The 20,698-nt window shown below is 43.1% G+C and overlaps 1 long non-coding RNA gene across 1 annotated transcript; it reads right to left on the reverse strand.

Moving 5' to 3' along the window:
• Positions 1-13,748: 13,748 nt before the first annotated feature.
• Positions 13,749-19,107, reverse strand: LOC136011181 (uncharacterized). Its single transcript, XR_010611266.1, has 3 exons — positions 19,025-19,107; positions 16,768-16,937; positions 13,749-14,717 (listed from the first exon to the last, which is right to left on the reverse strand). It is a non-coding gene; the product is annotated as an uncharacterized LOC136011181 (long non-coding RNA).
• Between the last annotated feature and the right edge of the window lie 1,591 nt (positions 19,108-20,698).

Raw genomic sequence — 20,698 nt, forward strand, 5'->3', positions numbered from 1 at the left:
GGGCGGGGCGGGCTGCACCGCGCGTCACGTGACCGCCGTGTCATCCCGCGGCGCCATCTTGTGCGCGGTAGGGGGGTGTGTTGTCACGGGCTGGGGCTGCCCGCAAGCGTCTGTGCACCGTGGTTATCCGCCAGCACACTGCGCCTTATCGCCCGGGATATGGGCCGGGACGCTCGTCGCTGTCAGAGCTATTGGTTTTCCGTATAGCGTCGTGCCTAGAAGCTTTCTGCAGGCATGTAACCGAATAATAAACCCCAAAGCAGCCGGCACCAGCACCTTGCTGCGAGCAGACAAGGGGTGAAAAGTTCTCATGCTCAATCTGGCTGGCATCCTGACGGAGCTGGGCCAGGCGTGGCCTTGTCCACCAGGAGGTGAGGTTGTGCTTCGTGCTGGCGTGAACGGAGGTGGCAGTCAGGAGGGGTTTGGTCTCCCAAGTAGTAAGTGATAGGACAAGAGGAAATGGCCTCAGGATGCACCGGGGGAGGTTTAGATGAGGTATTAGGAGCAATTTCTTCACCGAAAGGGTGATCAGGTATTGGAACAGGCTGCCTAGGGCGGTGGTTCAATCACACTCAAAAACTGTGTAGATGAGGCCCTTATGACATGGTTTAGTGGTGGACTTGATCTTACAGGTCTTTTCCAACCTGGCCGATTCTGTGATTACCCTTCTGCAGGGAAAATGTGATGCAGAGCTGGAGTGCATGCGTCCTGCCCTGAGAGCCTGAAGACCAGAGGGTGCAGTGTTGGCACAAACTTGGGCATCTGCTTTTATTTCACTATCCAGGAGCTGTTCTTGGGTATTGGTCTTCACCTTCTTTGTTGTAACATCAAGAGCTCTGGAGACGTGACAAGTCAGCTGTTATTAATAAAATCTTAGTTGAAACAGAATAAGAGAACAATTCAGCTTGGAAGCAACCTGTGGACATCATCTTCTCAAGTTAGAAAGATTGTAAAATTTAGTATCATGAATACTATTGCCTCACACCCTATTTCAAACCTCACATTTCACAAACTCTGCCTTGTTAATATGAGAACATTGGGGGTTTTCCATACAAAAAGGTCAAAAGCATTTCGTGGTGCCCACAGTGGCTGTGGGTACCTGTGGCACTGAGTCTGGTTTCCTGTGGGTCTGTTCCCCAGCGTGGGAAGATCTGCAAGGTCTGATTAAAGCTGTTCCCACATTTCAGGCATTCATTATCTCTCCAGGGTGGTTGCTAGCCAGCAGATCAGGGAGATAGCAGAGCTGCACCGCATCCAGCTACCCCTCTCCCACACAGTAGGAGGATGAAAACACACAGGGGAGGGACTGGGTGTGCCAGTATGTCATAGCAACATCGAGCTAGAGACAGTTTTTGCCATGTAAACATATCAAAATCTTAAAAAAACAAAAAAAACTCATGACTTACCCTAGTCAATCACTGATTGCAAATATTGCCCAAACGAAGACAAAATTAAGCTTGGATAAACAGTAATTCATGCACTGGAACAAGTGAAACACAAAGGTGTCCTGATCCTCTATAAAGAAATACCAAATAATGCAGTTTCTTAAAATGTAGTTTAGCCCTTCAGAGGAAAAATGCCCCATGTAATAAAACTCAAGTTTAGAATCAGTGTGAAAGCTGCATTTTGAGATCCACCATGACCAGCAACTCTTTACACTTTTTCATTACTGATGATGAAGAGGGAATGAGTTTCATTTGACCTCAGGATACAGGCAACAGCTTTCACATGTGCAAACCGCTTAGTGCTTAGGAGGGAAAATAAGGATGGAAGAGGATGGCAAGGAAAAGGGTGCTGGGGAAATCCAGCACAATATTTCACTAGACTTTTCTCCCAGGCAGCTAATCTTCAATCTGTTGTTTCTTTTTCCAGCTAGTTGTCTGTGTGCAGCACTCATGGATCAAATATAAATGGGTCTTTTTCATCTGATGAGGAAACCAGAGTCTAAGTGTTGTATTGGCCACTATTTTACTACTCTTTGCTTGACATCTCCTCGAAGTCGTAGTGGAAATTGAAAATGTAGGTGCCATGTTGGGTCTTCTGGCACTGTTGAGCCAGTCATACAAGCAGAGAAGGTTTTCTCCAGGCAAATGGACAGGACCAGTGTCCTCCAGAGCTGAGCCAGAACTGCTTGATCTTCTTCCATAGTGCAAGAAAGCACCTTGTAAACTGTCTCAGCTAACAAAATGGTGCCTTAAACAAGGAGTTTTCAGAGCAGCCGAACCCCATGTGTATCACTGGCACAGCCTGGAAATGACTCTCCCCTCCTGCCTGCTTTGAGGCAGGTCCTTTCTTCTTCCTCGCTCTTGCTGCCTCGCTCTTTCATTTTGCCTTCATTTTTGGGGGGCAGGTTGTTGCTGAAGACAACCCAGGCATCAATGGCTTCAATTCTTTCATCTCAGGAGGTATTTATTTGTAAGCTTTACTCTATCTCGAACTGACCAAGCTTAACATCTTCTTACAAAAGCTTTGCAAGACTGGCTTGCATGAGTGTGGTTGTACCAAGAATGGTTTAGGAATATGGAACCGGGCCAGCTCACCACGCTCTCATTTCTCTTCAAAAAACAGGAAAGCTGATGGCAAAGACAGAAGGAACCTGTTGGAAACAGTGCCAACCTCTACCATTACAGCAGGCGCTGAGCATCCACCCAGCCATGCCAGAGATGAAAAGGCTTGTTGAGAGTGCTGATGCATCTTCTTTGGGGTAGTGGAACCTAGGGAGAACATGACAATCCTCATCATATGTACATTACATCTTTCTATTTGCTCCCATTGTGCGATGCTATCAACACAGGGACATTCCTAATAGGGGTTCCTGCTTTTTGGCAGGGCACTGTTTTCTCCCTATCGTGTCTTGCAACCTATTAATTCTATAACAGGATTAATGTTGCTGACACTTCCCCCAGGGTAATTGTATAATAAATTCCCCCTTTCTAGGGTTTTTTCCAATGGTATGGGCATTTTCCAGCAAATAATGTGAACTTGAAGGCTGTGCAAATTGATTCCCAGGGAGCCTGACCTCCCTTTTAGGAATGACAAGGGGCTGTCAAGAGGCTTAGCAATAGCTGTCCTGGGCTGCTGCAGGGGCTTAATCCTGCTGAGCCAGTCTTGTTCCTGCAGGGCTACAACCAGTGTCCAAGCACTGAGAGTGGGATAGATGCTGAGAGAGTGTGCCAGTACCAGATAGCATCGTTTTGGGGATCTCCTTGTGGGTCAGTGGTGCCCTTGCAGGAGCAGGAGGGGACGACCCAGTGCTCTACTCCACTGGGGGTTTCTTCTGATGGCACTCTGAGTAAATCGTTTAATCAAAATCAATGTACACATGAATGAATCAGCAGTAAAATGCTAATAGATCACAATGTTTAATAATCATGAGGCATTGATCAATAATAATTGATTTGTTTCAAGATATAATTTTGTTTAGATGTAATAGGCTTACTATTAGCACACTAATACTTTATTAATGAACTAATATTAAACTAACTTAAATGTCAATAACCTTCTTCATCCTACCACAGTCACTGTATGTACATCTTTCAGTACAGCAACAACCATTTACCTAGTAACTTCGTTTATGACATCACTTGATACCATATGGCATCATTTACTCACTGATGGTATTTATGACATCACATTAGGTGACATCATTTATGTAGGTTGCAGAATTTATGTAGGTTGCATCACTTACTTAGTGGCTTTAGGCATGATACTATTAAACGACAACATCATCTCAGTGCCATAGTGATATAATTTTTGTATCATTTTGACACCATATGACATCATTTATTCAGTGACTTTATGCTAATCCTGAAGTTAGATGGGGTTGCACTGACTGTGACACTTTCTAAAGCCTTAGAAATAGGATTGGCAGGAGTTGACATTACTCCAAATTTGTACAGTGCATCACAGTCCCACAGGGCTTTGTCCTTGTCTCCTGATGGTGGCAAGTGGTGTTAAGGACAACAGCAGCGGCAGCAGAGCGAAAAATAAGAATTAAGTGCATCATTAGTGGAGTCAAGCAAAAGGCACATTGCACTCACATGCCATAGTTTTAAGAAACTGCAGAGCAGAGCTCTTAACTGCAATATAAATGGCAAAAGAGACCAAAATATTGATTTCCAAAGGATGCAGTAGATTCCAATACAGCTATTTTATTATTCAAGCAAGAGATTAATGGTAAGGTGGCATCATCTTCTCAGATCAGCAATATTTTCCAGTGATCTGTTGCAGACAAACAGCATTATACATGCAAGATTGTAGTTTTCTCCTGTTTGTTTCAGATCGTCAGAAAAAAATAAGTAAACTAATTTATTTAACTGATCTGGTTTTAATGGCTGATTGCTCCTGATTAAAACAGTGTGTGTCTTTGAGGGAAAATGCATCAAAATTTGAAATAAAAACAGAAATGCTTAACAGAGGTAGGGCAATAGCAACCATGTCTCCATTTAAACAGAAGAAGAAAGAAAAATTAAAAAGAGAAATGAAAGACAGTAAACGAAGGAAGAAAAGACAGCTCAAAGGAGATAACAAGCCAACAGTTATCAAGAGAGGACCAGCTTGGCACAGGCTGTCATTGACTTGCCCAGGGCACCCCATGTGCAAGCGGAGTGTTCCAGCCATCCTGAGCCACTGCCTTCCCCAGGGTCTTGGGGACAGATGTGTCCTTGGGCTTTGGGATCAGAAATAGGAGAGCCCATGGCAACACCATGGGGTTTTGACACTTCAGTGGATCTGTATGGCTTTTCTTTAAGTGCCATGTTAGGCATTTCCCATCAGATAATGAAAGGGGTAGGTAGCAAAGGATCCTGTAAAAATGGCTGGGGAGTAAAAGCTACAGCACAGACTTGTAGCCACACAGATGCAGATGGGAGATGATGAGTAGCCATGGGGCTGGGAGTGGGACAGAGTTGATGGCACCATGTCTCCCACAGTAGATATTGCTGCTCCCAGCACTTTCAGCCAGCGACTTGCTTCTCGCCAGCATCCTGAGGGGACCGCCATGCACAGCACCCAACAACCACAGGCAGTTATACTCTTCCCTATTTCTATCACTGCTAATAGGGTTTGCTGCTCTTCTTAGGGAAAAAAAAGTTTTCTTTTCAGGCAGCAGCATATTTCCTGAGAACAGCAGTTCCCAGGCTTTTCATATCCCTCACCCACTTTTCACCATTACCCTTGGTTCCAATGCTCTGTGCTCCGTCCTCTTTCAAAGAGTAAGCACCTGGTCCTGACGAGGCTTGTCAAAACCCACAAGACTTCCCCACGCTGTGCATCACTCCTCACCACAACAGTTCCCAGTGCCAGTTTATGGAGCACATTGTTTTACCCATGCTTTTTGCCATGAGGATTTAAGTGTTGGCACTGGCATGCATTTTTCTACCCTTTTGCTGAGTCAAAAAGGAGGAGCACAGCTGATGGAGGGCACTGTGCTGCCTTCTCTGTTGTCAGAGGGTAGCAAGTGATACAGGGAGACAGATACAGAAGCATAATGACAGGAGCTCAACAAGGCCATTATCTCTGTTATCTTGCAGGCTGTGATAGTTTTGATGTGATCTGCCTTCAAACTCTTATTGAAACCACCTCACATGCTGCAGCCCTTGATTTTTCCCACAGGGCTAGTGCTGGTCATACAAAAAGCTTTTTTTTTCAGGGTAACCCTAACATATTTGCTAATATAATAAAACATTTATTTAACTGCAAATAAATAAACAACTGTAAAAGCAGATTTGAATTGTTGCTGTGCTGCATGTCTGCTTGCCCATTTCCTTTTAAAACCTGTGCTTATCCCTGAAAGGGTGAATTGTGTTTTTCCTCGCATATACACACTAGCAGGGCTCAGCTGAGACTGGACCAGAGCAGATCTGCTCTGAGCCAGCACCGCTGCATCCTCCTCCCTGCAGACAATGTTTGTGTGCTCAGGCAGGTCTGGCAGCACAGAGCTGTATAGCAGCCCCAGAGCTATAGATTACAGGATGGTTAAAACTCAGTAAGTTCAACCAGACTGTGGGCAGGACTTAGAAAAAAACCTTGCTCTGCAAAAGCAGCAGCACAAAGGTGGGATTTCCCAGGGGCAGTCACTGCAGTTGACTCGGGGAGCCCCAATTAGCTGCCAGCTTTCAAAACAGGAGATTAGCTTGTGATGTTCCTTGTATTCACTCTGCCAGCAGGTTTATGCTGAGAGCAGCATGCTAAAATTGTGGAGGAAATGGCTTTGCAAGTGCTCAAGGCTAATTTGCAGCACAGCAGAGGCTGGGAAGAGGCATATTTCTTGGGGCGAAGTGGTATAACAGTTGTGTTGAAGGAAGATGAATGGAGGCTGTTTCACAGATGCAGAAGTGCTGCTCCTTCCTGCCGTAGTCAATCAGAAATTTCCTGGATCCATCTGCTAGGAGTAGTTCCCTGGCCAGCACAGAGCTCTATACTTTCCAGCAAGTTCCGGAGATGGCCACCTCGAAACTAATGTCCCACAGTGGGGTCAGATGTGCCAGGCTAGAGATACCCTGGGGTGGTAAATATATAAATATATTGGTATTTTATATATTTATCAATATATAAAAGTAGAGAAATCTATAGAGTACCAGGTTCTCCGTGTGAGGATAAGCATCAAATGTTATTCCAGACTCAGTGCTAATACAGTTTTTACTGTAACAGCCTCTAGATACAATAATCTGATGCTGCCTTTAGGCAAGGGAGAAGCAAGGAAGAAAGGAAAGAAGCTGATGCTAAGGCTCTCATTTTAATAAATATTTTGGTAACTTGAAGATTTAAAACCAAAATCCAAGTGGAGCTAGCATGCATTACTTGAGCTAGAAAATAGTATAAACCATATAAAAGTCAGAATCATATAACTTCCTCACTACTGCCAAGAGTGGGAGAGAGTGTAACCCGTTTGGCATGGCTACAGAATTTTATTGGTGTAAAAAAAGATTTATGCTTCTGCTAAAGAAAGAAAAGGCAACTTTAAAGTGCATTTGTCCTATAGGTGGCTCAGGTATTACCATGGCTAAGACCTTTGTTGCTTGGGCTGCGAGTGCCTTTCAGAGGAGGTGATAGCAGAGGTTTTGCAGGAAGAACGCGGGAAGTAGAGCAGCTCCCATCAAATTCAACAGGAGTTTTGACCCGGAGCACCACTCAGACGTATCAGTCCTATTAGCAGTATTATTCACGGGTCACAGCGCAAGGGCTGAAGGTTTAATGTGTTGGTTCTGCAAATTGGACCAACATTGTGAAGAACATAAAAGAGGGCATTTTAACATTTAATACATCATAGAAATCATAGCAAAAAAATTTTGATCTTGATTTGGTATGAGACAGCTGCAACAAAATTACATCTGAAGCCCCTTGAGTTGGCCAGGGCATGGTCTTGCTCCTGAAAGGTACTGAACATCCAGGTAACCTGCAGCCAGCGAAGTGGCAAGCTGCACTGAGTTTTTGGATAAAAATGCAGATCATGGGGATGGCATCGCAAGAGGTTATCTAAAGCTCAGGTCAACATATCAGCCCTCTCCTAGAACAAGCTGTGAGTGGCTTAAATGCCACAGATTTAGCAGATTTGGAGCCAGAGACTGTCACATGGCTGTACCAAACACCATTACCAGTGTGTCAGCTTCGCTGTCAGACCTCTTTGTGATTGTTTTCTTTGCTGCACTCACTTTTACTGTGACAGTGCTGCCGTGACACACCCCAGTTGCACCTCTGTCCCTGGCCAGAATCAGTTATCTCCGCAGCAGTAATTTGATTTCTATGTTTCACCATCACTGGGTGTGCTTACCATACATGCACCCTTGGTGCAATAGGACATATTAGGCGTGATGAATAGCACCAGCAAATAGCTCATCCAGTGTCACCCACTGACACATGTCCCCCAGAGCTCAGCCTTGTACACCAAGTGTTGCAAATGTCCTTTGAAACCTGCTTAAACAGACAGCAGTAATAGCACAGGGCTTATAATAACAGTATTAAGATGAGTGCTAAAACATGGGGAAGCTGTTTTTAACTATGTAATGTATTTTTGATGCAGGAAGGATGTTTGATGTAAATGTTGTGAGAATAATTCATATTAGGTATGTACATGAATACAGATGTGACTTGGATGGCACCACAGGATGTTTAGAAATGGAAATAACATTACCCTAGTAGTAATTCAAGACTATTACAGGGAAACTTGGCGTCTTTAATCAGTAAGACTGCATTAGCATAACAAAGTTAATTGCAATAAAGTAAAAGATACTGATTAAAGAACATTTTTCTCCACCTAAGACCTGCTGCCTATTATATGCAAAAAATCAATAGGCCAAATCCTGCCTCTGATTTGCTGAACTCTTCCCCTTCTCTACAAGTCAAGGACAGAAAAGGTGAGTTTGTCTCCTGTAAGGCTGGCCCCCAAGCTGCGTATCTTTTCCTCAGTGTCACAGGGGAAGGAACAAAGGCTGCTCTGCTTCCTGCTCCTGCTGATGAAGCCTGATGAAGTGCAAGTGCACTGAGACCAGAGGCTAAAACGCTGGGTGAAAATGAACAGCTCTTCTGGCTACTGTGACAAAACTCTGTCTGGAGAAAATAGGAGGGCTTGGCCCTGCTGTTACAGTGTTATGCCCATTCCCAGGAATAGCCTAGGTTAATACCTGCATGACTTCTTTTACAGAGCTGTAGAAATACTGACATCTCATAGGGCAACAGCAACCAGCCACAAGGGCAAGGGAGGGAACAGCTCTGGGCCTGTAACTGAGACCAGGGACACTGTTGTCCCTGCTGACTTTCTCCATCACAAGCATACAATGCCACAAGCTTAAATTTGCAACAAGTTCTTCTTGAGCAGCTGTTACCACAGAGTATTCTTGATAAGGCATTTGGAAAAGTATCATTAGTGCTTATCCTCTGCAAAGATAGATTACTTTAGGCCAGATGCTGTAGTCAGGGCAGTGTTATTTATATCCCTGCAAAATATCCAGGCATCAAACAACTTGTTCATTCTAGATTATTCAAGATTTGGATCAGAATTATGCAAGAAAACATCTTTCATAGGATCAGTGTCACCGTAGTGCTGAACCTCTTGGGTTCCCTCCACTTGCAGCAGGAGCCACCTCCCATCTCATTTTGGATTGGGTGCTTCAGGCCCTGACTTATTTGGCATCAGCAAAGCCAAGGACACATCCCTTTCTGTTGGAAAACACTGTGTCTTTCCCCTTATATATGGTGCACTGGGTTTGTTCCCTTAGAAAGGCACTTCTCTGGATTATTTTAAAACCCACTGATCCTGAGAAGACAACAGCTCTTATTATCTCCATGCCCTGGAGGCTGTTTGGCAAGAAGTGTGGCTGAGAACAGCAAAAGGCTGTGAGTCAGAGAACCAAGTTCACCATTGCAAAGATTTCCTTCCAAACTAGGTACAAATAAAACTGCATCTATTTCTTGCCCAGGGTAGGAAACCTTGCTGGGAGCTCTACATACTATTTTTTAACTTTTGTTGCCACTTGAATTCTTTCTCAGACGTTGTCTGAAGTGGTCCCTGTATCCTTCTCCGTCTGATGCTCAGACCACAGCTGTGCTTCAAGGATGCAGCTCCCAAAGACATCTCAAGATAAATCTCTTTATTTAACTGTAATTTGTCCTGAAATTGTTGATTTGGGAAGATCATTGGCTTCACGCCTGGCTGGGTACTCCTGTGAGGTCTCTAGTCACAGTGCTCCCTCTCAGCTGACTCATCCAGTTCAGTCTTAGATGATCTCCTTGGAAAATGTGACCCAATATGGTAATCTTTCTTTTGGTGATGACCACACATTTCTCAGGGTTAGTCTGTTTTGCCTTCAGTTTGAGTACAAGGACTTCAGTACTGGCTCTGTCATCATGGGTCTAGTTATCCTCAGCTATTTCTGGGCTCTCCCACAAAACCTCCTATATAACCTTTAAAAAACAGATTAGAATAGGTCCCTTCCTCCTCCATTTGAAGACTAGAACTGTATAGGGGCATGGTGACAATCTCTGTGGAGAGCAGAGAACAAACAGAAGCAATTTTGCTGACTCGTAACATCTCCTTTTTATCACAAGAAATACCTCTTTTTGTTTGTTTGTTTCTAAATCATTTGAAAAGGGGTATTTAAAAAGGACTATTTATCTTCCGTGGGTGACACAAGGGCATCTAGTTCATATAGGAATAGACATATGGTGTCAGACCTGAAGTCCCATATGTCTCCATCAGCATGTAGGAGCACAAAACTGCTGCAATGAGACTTTCCTGGTGCCGTGCTCAGTGACACAGGGCTTCTCACAGGTTCTCTTTGTGTTTAACAGCCCATGATTATTTTGAGCTAAAAATAATGTGCTCTGAAATCTTGGAAGAATTAGCTGACTGACTTTCTCTGTCAGTTCAAAGTTATTCTCAGTAATGAATTAGCCTTTGTTCAGACCATACGTACTTTAACGGGCTCCTTGACTCTGCCTGCCTTGCTTATGGCTGCTTCAGAGGCGAGGTGCCTGAGTGCACTTGGGAGTCAAACGCATAGTGCTTTTGTCTGGGGAAAAAAAAATCTATCAATCAACACTGCCAAATTATCCAAGAGGATAATTGGATGCAAGAGGACATCTCCAACCCTGGCTGGCATAATCAAAGCTTTTGTAAAATGTGGTTTTTATGTGCAAAATGTGTAGAGGCTTAAAATCATAACATGATAGTTTCAAATGCAACCCTAATTTCTTATTATTAAATAAACAACTCAGAAGAAAATACTTGTTCGTTAGCAGGAAGGTTTATAGTGGCTACAGAAGCTACAAAAGGATATTCAGGCTGCCATCAGTAGCTTTGGTATGACCAGAAAAGCCTGGGTGGGATCTTTAAACACACAGGCAACCAGTAGTTTGTTCTGTGTCTTCTTAAATCAGTGTAAACATGCACTGGCTGAAGAACAGGTTGACTTTAAAAATTTTACACCAGGTAAAAAGCAGCTTTGCCTAAGTATAACCAACTGAATTTTACCTTATGAAAAGTTCAAAGGTAGTTTTGGCATTCAGGGGTGATGTAAGGATGGCACAAGTCACCATTTCGAATGAGCCTGCTTTGTAAACTTGCTCTGCAAAAACAGGCAACGTCTGTGTTGTAGTAAGACTGTCTGCGTCAACCTTAACATTTAGCTGGAATTTCTCAGGCCAAAATTACAGGGAAGATAAACCAGAGGTCTTATGAAAGGAACAAGCTGCAAACTTTTTGTGGAACAGGGAATATTTTACAGACTCAAGTGTCACCTTTTTTATTTTAATCTTATTCCAACCCCATGATTTCCCAAAAATAGACTCACTCACCAGGAATGTCATGTTCATCTTGATTCGGGTAATGATATTTATACTTTTACATGGGATGGGATTAATTTTCCTATCCTGTTAATGCAGCATGTGATTAGTACATATCTTTACTGCATACATAGATGTATATTTTCTGTATCAGAAAGGAAAGCAAGTGGCATTTTAAATTACTGAATGATAATTGTAGGTGTCTGCTTTTCATAAAGATTAAATAATTCTTTTCAATATGATAAATAGTTACAAGACTCCCTTTTACACTAAATCAGCTCAAAAGTGAATGTATCCAGCAGTCATGGGTTGTGGGTCTATTGAAGAATCTTTTCCACCCCTCAAAGGCATGTGTGTTAATGTAGTGAAAATGTGTAGCCTCATATTATGGAGTAAAGGTACTGAAACTTCCCAAATTATGGTTTTCGGTACTAACACCTTGTACAATTAATGCTACAGATCAGATCTAGCCAGATTTTAATAAGGCTTATTTCACATACACATCTAAAGAAGTGCAGTCAGTGCCTGAACAAAAGGGGATCATGACAAGCACTGAAGCAAAATTATTATCCTGGCATTTTAAGTAAAAGGTTTTACAAAATCAATATGCAGCCATGCACCATTGACATATCAAATGCAAAAGTGAATTCCAACATGGAAAATCTGCCAAAAAGAAAAGATTTTACCCTGACATGAGTGAAGCAAACACAGACATTCAATCAGGGTAAATGTCAGAAATCCAAAAGAAATAAGAACTCCCATTCTGCACAGGATTATTTCCTCAATCATAAAACCAGTGACTTAAAAAGGAGATCGTGATGCTTATGACACTCTGAAGCGTGACTTCAACCTTCCTGAATGGACCAGCTCATTGCCTTCAACAAAACGACAGCAGACCTCATAATCCCCCAAAGAAAGCAGGAAGAAAGATGCTTGAGTTTGACCATGTTATCAAGCAGCATCCCTCAATGTACAGCTTGTTTCTGTACAAGAGCATGCACAAAGATTTGTTTCCTCAACCATATCAATAACAACAAAGAAAAGCTTGTCTGGACTGCTATTTTTGCCTGGCATACATTCTGAGGAATTTGAGTCAGACCCTCTCCTGTTTCATTTCAAAATAAGCTTTTCCTTTCCTTACATGCCCGGTCCTTCATTCACAGGCTGCTTCAGGAGTTTCCCTGACCCTGCATAGGATGGAGACTGTCTTTTTGGGGACCTGTCCTAGTGCTGCTATCCACTCCTGGGGAAGGTGTATTACGCCCCATCCAACCTGAACTCCCTGGGTGTTGCATCCTCTTTTGCTGCCGAGGAAGGTTTGGCTCTGATCTCTCTGTAACCAAACATACTGCAAATACCCAGGAACCTGAAGAGGGGTAAAACATCCCAAACATTTTCTAGATGAATCCTTCCTTCCTTTCTTTCTCTCTCTTTCTCTCTTCCTTTCTCTCTCTCTTTCTTTCTCTTTCTCTCTTTTTTTCTCTTTCTTTTTTCACTCTTTCTTTTTCTTTCTTTCTTTTTCTCTTTCTTTCTTTCTCTCTCTCTCTCCTTTTCCTTCTTTCTTTCTTTTTCTTTCTCTTTCTTTCTTTCCGCCTTGCCTTGCCTTGCCTTGCCTTGCCTTGCCTTGCCTTGCCTTGCCTTGCCTTGCCCTGCCCTGCCTTGCCTTGCCTTGCCCTGCCTTGCCCTGCCCTGCCCTGCCTTGCCCTGCCCTGCCCTGCCTTGCCTTGCCCTGCCTTGCCCTGCCTTGCCCTGCCCTGCCCTGCCCTGCCTTGCCTTGCCCTGCCTTGCCTTGCCTTGCCTTGCCTTGCCTTGCCCTGCCTTGCCTTGCCCTGCCTTGCCCTGCCTTGCCTTGCTCTGCCTTGCCCTGCCTTGCCCTGCCCTGCCTTGCCCTGCCCTGCCTTGCCCTGCCCTGCCCTGCCTTGCCCTGCCCTGCCCTGCCCTGCCTTGCCTTGCCCTGCCTTGCCTTTCTTTTTTCTTCCTTCCTTCCTTCCTTCCTTCCTTCCTTCCTTCCTTCCTTCCTTCCTTCCTTCCTTCCTTCCTTTTTCTCTTTCTTTCTTTCTCTCTCCCTTTCTTTGCTTTTTCTTTCTTTCTTTCTCTTTCTTTCTTTCTTTCTTTTTTTTTCTTTCTCTTTCTTTCTTTCTTTCTTTCTTTCTTCTCTTTCTCTCTTTTTTCTTTCTTTTTTCTTTCTCTATTTCTTTCTCTCTCTTTCTTTCTCATTCTCTTTTTTCTCTCTTTTTTCTCTCTCTTCCTTCCCTTCCTTCCTTCCTCCCTCCCTCCCTTCCCTCCCTCCCTTCCTCCCTTTCCTCCCTCTCTCCCTCCCTTCCCTCCCTTCCTCCCTCCCTTCCTCCCTTCCTTCCTCTCTCCCTCCCTCCCCCCTTCCCTTCCTTCCTTTCCTCCCTCCCTCCCTCTCTCCCCTCCTCTCTCCCTCCCTCTCTCCCTCTATTTTTCTGGATTCTTCATACACATATAAAGAAAATAAGATGATTTTCACAGCTTTTCACTTTCAGCATGAGACTCAAAAGGCATTCCTGAAGCAGAACATGTTAGCACCATTTCTCTACCCTGACTCTCTCCTAGGCCCATGTCCCAAGCACTTCAACCCTGTATAAAGAAGAGTAAATTAATTTCCTTAATGAATTGTAAATCCAACCTGCAACACCCTTTTCCTTTATCCAAGCTAAAAGCATTACTGACATGAACTGATTTTGAGGGGCAAGCAGACAAAAGTTTTTAATTTGTTACAAGACTTCAATGGGGAAGTTAAGGATTTTCCAGACAAAAGACTAAGACCCAGTTAACTCCAGCTGAATAACTCTTCATTTTCCTTTTGTGCTGCAATTGCTAATGGTGCTAAAAGAAAGACCCCAATGACTGACATGCTGGTTCATTCCTGTTACTGAAATCTGTGCTCTGAAACGCAGCCAGGATCAGCTGAGCTGTGGGCAAAGCTGCAAAGCAAATCAGCATCTTTCCTCTGCAAAGCTCTGTTTGCCATCAACTCTGGTTTTGGGTGAAGCAAAACATTTCCAAAAGCACACATGGATTATACAGTTTGTTCACAGCCCATGCTGCCTGGAAAACATGAAAACAGCTAAATATGCAAGAGCTAAAACTAAACAAACTGTGAATGCAGAAAACTGATTTGCAATCAGTTTGAGTGTGAGATATATTGGCAGCTGGTATGGATTGCCCTTGCAACCATTATTGTGATGTACTTTTGACATGGCTGCAGACATGTCAGTAAAGGGATCTACGAGTTAATTCTTGATATTTGCTTCTCCTCTTGTGTCAGAGTATTGGCAAGTACAATAATGTCTGTAGCTTCCTAATGCCTCCCCATCTTTCAAATATAGATGAGAAGAAACGTAAGCTTCACAAAACAGGGCAGTGAAGAGCACACAGAGAAGAAAAGGGACCCAGCAGTGAGTTGTTATGTCCTGTAGAAATAAAAGAAAAAGTGATAAAGTTAACTAGTCTAGGTAAGAAAGAAGCTTCAACTGGAACTTAAATTGCCCCCAACTTCTTGAAGTCCCTACGAAGTATTTGTAAAACAGCCTGATACATCCATTGGCAGACAAAAGTTGTCTAGGTGGTCTAGGTTTTTCTAATGATAATATGGGTGAAAAACACTTCCTTAAAGAAAAAAAAAAATATGAACAGCAGTAGAAAATGTCAAAGGAATCAAAAAGCAATATCATAAGGATAACTTACTGCCTTAGGACTGGGAGAAATGTTACTACACAACATTCTACTTACTGAATCTATTAAAAAGATTGCTTGGTCATGAAGAAAATCTGTCTTAGGTGAGTGTTTTAATTTTAGAAAGCTGCTGACCAGCCGTGGCTCTATGGCTGCTGAATAAATTGGCAAACTGCCCCCGTTTCCAGTTTTTCATTCTGAATGACTTAATGAGATGTGGCTTTGTGTCCCGGCTTCAGCTGTAACAGTTACTTTTTCTTCTTAGTAGCTGGTGCAGTGCTGTATTTGGGCTCCAGTCAGAGAACAGCGCTGGTAACACACCACTGTTTTAGTTGTGCTGAGTAATGCTTACCCTGATCAAGGACTTTTCAGTCTCATGCTCTGCCAGTGAGGAGGGGCACAAGAAGCTGGGAGGAAGCAGAGACAGGACACCTGACCCAAACTAGCCAAAGGGGTATTCCATACCACAGCATGTCATGCCCAGCATATAAACTGGGGGGAGTCACCCAGAAGGCCCAGATCGATGCTTGGGTGGGGATGGGTATAAGGTCAGCCAGTGGTGAGCAGTTGTATTGTGCATCACTTATGTTTTCTAATCTTTCTTTTGTTGTTGTTTGTTGTTGCTGTTGTTGCTGTTCCCTATTCTCATCAATATTGTTATTGTTGGTGTTATTTCTCTTATCACTATATTGTATTTTATTTTAGTTATTAAAGTGTTCTTATCTCAATCTGCAGGTTTTATATTCTTTCGATTTTTCTCCCCATCCCGTCCAGGTGAGCGAATGGCTGTGTGATACTCAGTTGCTGTCTGGGTTTAAAACATGACACTTTGCATGCAGTCTGGTAGAGTTTGATTAATTTCATACCAACTCCTAAGGCTGACTTTTTCTGAAGCTCTTTCAGAGCTTTTCCATCCCTCTTTTCATGCAGGGATGGATGGCATTGGGCAGGGAAGGTCACATTCTTGGCACTGTCACAATAACATCCCTGTTTTCTGGAGCAAGAAATTTGGTCATAAAAGCGTACCGTAGGCTTGAACCTCTGGTCAGAGGTAGAGTAGGACAACAGGGCACAGGGCTAAAGCAGTGACTCACCAAGCTCAGTATCTGCTATTAGAGGCAGACAAACCATTTCATTCTTCTCACCATGCTTGGTAAGTTTATCTTGAGGTCAGGTAAGTCATTTCCTTCTGGAAGGCTGTTCAGAAAGCTGCCCTTTCCAGATTAGAAACCTCCTAATGTCCAGCCCATATCTACTCACATCCGGTTTGCACCTATTTGCATGTCCTCTCATAAGACATGCGTCAAGCCAACAGCACTTCTGTGCAATTTTGCACCTGAGTGAATGGGACTGTGGATGGCCAGCACTGTGTACGCAGCTTTCCAGATACAGCTGCAGCAATACCCATGGTGGGTAGCATTAATCTTTCCCTGTCTCTACTGATAATGTCTATTCTGACTCATATTTGCCCTAATGTGGCCATGCCACATAGATGGCTCACAGTTGCCCAGAAATCAGTCGGTCTGCTCGAGCCTTTCTCTCCCTTTGTTATTCTGAGCTGATGAGTTTGGAGTAAAAATCCCTGTCATTTAGTACAAGAGCACAATTTTTCACTGTTAATTTTCTGTTCATCTCTGACTGGTTGTTTTCTGCATTGGATCACTGTCAAGCTTCAGGCTGTCAGCAGACCTCATTATTATGGCTTTCTTTTGGCCATCCAAGCCCAAACCCAGTCTGACAGAAACACTAAAAAAAAAGGGTTCTCAGTGAATTAATTATTACACTTGCCAATTCTTTCATGATTCACTGTTGTAACTAGTCCCTTGCCTTGAGCATGTCGCAGTCCTTGAGGTTTTTTTCCTAGCTTCTATTTGGTGAAAATACAATGCAGAAATGTACCTTTTCCATATACAGAGCACACATTCATAGTGTGTAGTTTCTGTCCTCCTCTTACTTATCTGAAAAAGGAAACTGTTAGTATTTATTTTCATTCTTGGAAAACCCAGTTTGGCTGCATTTTGAGGGTTTCTGAGTTTATGTTTGCATTTTTCCAAGCCATTCCGTGTCCTGACTGTGTTTGTTGTGTGTGATCATGCTGCTCAAGAACTGGAAGGGCTTGACATGCTCCAGAAAGACAAGCCACATAATTAAGGTGTTGCCATGTGATGGAATTCCCCACGCAGGGTGAAGCCACACTGCAAGACCAGAAACTCTACTTGCAAAGAGGTCAAACCACTTAGGATCCCCAAAGGTTTCTATATTTTCTGTGAGAACAAGCCATGTGACACACAGCCTTATTACGACATAGCCATGCTGATCAGGTCATGCAAACAATACCATGCCAGCAAGGAGACCATGTTACAGCACTCAGGGTTTCCGAGAGTGCTGTGTTTCCCATACACGACCAAATGTGCCTGATATTTCAAGCGCTGGGTGGCTAACTGAAAAAGCAGAGTAGCAAAAGACCATGAGAACAGAGATGTAAGCATAGTTACAGAGATGTAGTTGTACTCAAGGTTAATCAAGGTGTAGCATCAGCAAGCAGGTACTGGCTCTGTGATAATTATAACCATTTAAACAAACCAGCCAGATGGAAAAGCAGGCCCTAAGGAGCTTGTGAAAGGACTTTGACCCCAACCTCAAGGGAGTCACACTGAGCAGCTTTAGAGCAGCCACCCTTTGAAATGGGAGGGAGGGACCAGAAAGGTGATCTCCAGGCCAAGCAGCCCAGTCATAGACCTCCCATTTTCAACTGCTGGTCAGTTGCAGTGCAGCAATTCCCAAACTGGAATGACATGCAAGGCAGGTAGCAATCAAAAGTATTAGGAGTACCTCTCCATTAGGACAGACTGGACAAGATCTGAATTCAACCCTTTCTGTGAAAAGCAATAGTCATCAGTGGATGCACTGTTTCTTTTCCAATTCTCTGTCTGATAACCAAAATGTGGCATGAGCTAAGGAAAACACCATTACTTTACATATGAGCAACAAATGTGTTCCTGCTCCCTGCTCATATGCACAGAAGACAAAAGACTCCCCAAAAGAACAGAAAATGCCTCTGAAAAGCCTACATGTCAAAAGGGAGCATTGAGGGATCTGGCAGTGCCCCAAAATTAAAGTGATTTTGCAACTACAGTACAAAAACATCATCCAAAATGGGTGCCACTCTGCTGACATGGCTTTGCACTGGAAGGCAGAGATGTGATGCCAACTGACAGAGGATCAACAGCCAGGGTTTCTGGATGCCACCATCTAGCCCAGCAGCAGCAGCAACTTAGCTTTGCTTGCTGTGCACAAACACAATTGTGAGCCAATATTTTGTGAGCCAGTTAAGTTTGCAGGGAACAGGGTTACCCTCCCCATGGGAAAAATAGAAGCAGTTCAGTTATCATTGATGTTACAGAGTACACAAGAAACTCCCAAGCTCATGTGCTGATGCATCATCTCCAAGTGTGAAGACATGACCCAGAAGCAGGCTGAATAGCTCCAAGCCCACACCCTTCAACTCCTCTGAGTCTCCACCACACACCCTCATATTTCTGACCCTCTTTATGCCAGATCAAATCCACTATCAGGTTGTCTCTACACTGCCTCATGCCTTCTGCCCAGGCCAAGAGCCAGAACAGTAACATGTTTATGTAGATCTTCATACCTGGGCTGTTACCTATGCCTTGGCCAGGCTTAGCCTAGCCCCAGCCTGCAGCCCTTCCACTGCTGCCAAAAGCCAGCAACTTCATGTGTGCAGGGTTCATCCAGTTGAATGAGATAAAATTTGGTTGTCTGGAGCATGCAGTGCCTGTGGATATCGCTTGCTTTGCTTTCTGACTTCAAAAGTTGAAATTCGCTTGCTCACAGAGAATAACTAAACACCACATGAATAGAGGATATCCTTCTGCTCTGAGCTACCTCTGCTGAAACTTTTCAGACCTTATTCTGAAGATGGCATGCCACAGTGAGACCAGGATGTCCAAACAGCACCACTCCTGTGTTTCTTACATTCCTGTTACTTTAGGACTGTGCAGCTCAAAGACTGACAAAAACTTACCTTATTTCTACTCTTAAAACCATAGCTGGCCATCAGATAACAAGAAATACGGCCAGTCAGCAGGAAGAGATCCTTGCTTGGATATCCGTTCCTTGAAAGTAAAGAAAATTAAAGGACAGGTTGCATGAGAAAGTAAACTGAACACAAAATTAGAAGCCAACACTTTTTCCTCTCTGGACCATGTAATTACTATTACTGGTTTTAAAAATGTTATACAGAGAGCTGAAACCTAGAACCATTTGTTGCTTCTACAGCTACAGACAGTGAATTTTGTACTATATGAATTATCTGAATGCTCAGACTGGCAACTGGAGCAATTTCTTCACTCCTGAAAAGACCAGCAAATAGCATACACTCAGCTGGGGGCATATTAATATAATGTTTTCTCTGCCCTTTGACTGCTAAAGAAATGTATCACCATTAACAGCAATTACAGGCCATCAAAGTACTGAGGAACAGGAAGGCTTTATAAGAAAAAAAGTGTTTTCAGAAGATTGACTTTCTAAGTTGCATTTCAAATATACCTTGGTTTGGAAATTGATGCACCTCTAAGGAAAATCCATAGAAGCAGCAGAAATAGGAAATTATTCAGGACATTTCTTTGAAACTGATTTCACTGCACTCTAAAAGAATAAAAAATTGCCAGTGAATGGAAATGTGACTTATGAATTAACCATCCCCCACCACCACCATACTTGAAGATGGAAAGAAACAAAAAAGATAAAGGAGAAACAAAGACAGAACAATTTGACATGGCTGCATTTGGAGCAGGTGTGTTCTTTTTTTTGGCCTCTAATTTAAACATAAAGAAGACACATCAAGGACCAAAACAGGACATCACAGTACTTGTAGAGGGTGAAAATGACAACTTGGCTGCTATGTAAATGCTTTGTCCCAAGTTTTGGGGTATGAACTGGAGCTGTTCTCCAGAGAAAAGACAATGCTTTATGGGAGGAAAAGCTTTGAAGGGGAAAAAGTGGTATTTTCAACACCCAGAGGCTGCACTTGACTAAGCAGCATCAGGCAGGTTGGTATCTATCCAATTTTTAACACACTTGGCCTGTTTGTCTCTGTTGATCTGAGCAATCATGTTCACATACCTCAACTTAGGCTGCGTAGGCACTATGCATCTGAATCATCTGGTCTTTCTTTATTTCTGAAGGTGACAAACACGCTGCACATAAATTCTGAAAAGAGCTTGGCTTCATGTGCAAACATTCAAACAAAGCAACATTTTTAGCTGAGAGCAGCACTAAAAAATTTCCTGTGTAACCAGTGGTCACAAAGGCCCCTATGGACTCAGACTCCATCAAATATGAAACATGGTGTAAAAGCAACTCTTTCTCTTGATGTTTTCAAATATTAGAAGGGGAAATAGAGGCAACTCTTCATTGAACAGTATGTGATGGATAACATTTTCCCCATCTTAATAGATATGTAAAAAAAATAATTGTGAAAGCCATTCAAAACACATAACTGAATGTGATATACTAAGATGTGACAATTTAATGTAATGTGATAGAGCAAGTAAGGGATCGCAGCGGGGGGGGAGACTGCCTTCACTTGACAATTCAGGACACAGAATTCCATAGAAACTGTGATCACAAATCAGTTTTTATTTAACTGCCTTTTAAATTCACATTTTTAAAATCTAAATATTTATGATCTTTAATG

The sequence above is a fragment of the Lathamus discolor genome, chromosome 3 (assembly GCF_037157495.1).
Source record: "Lathamus discolor isolate bLatDis1 chromosome 3, bLatDis1.hap1, whole genome shotgun sequence".
NCBI classification, from domain to species: domain Eukaryota; kingdom Metazoa; phylum Chordata; class Aves; order Psittaciformes; family Psittacidae; genus Lathamus; species Lathamus discolor.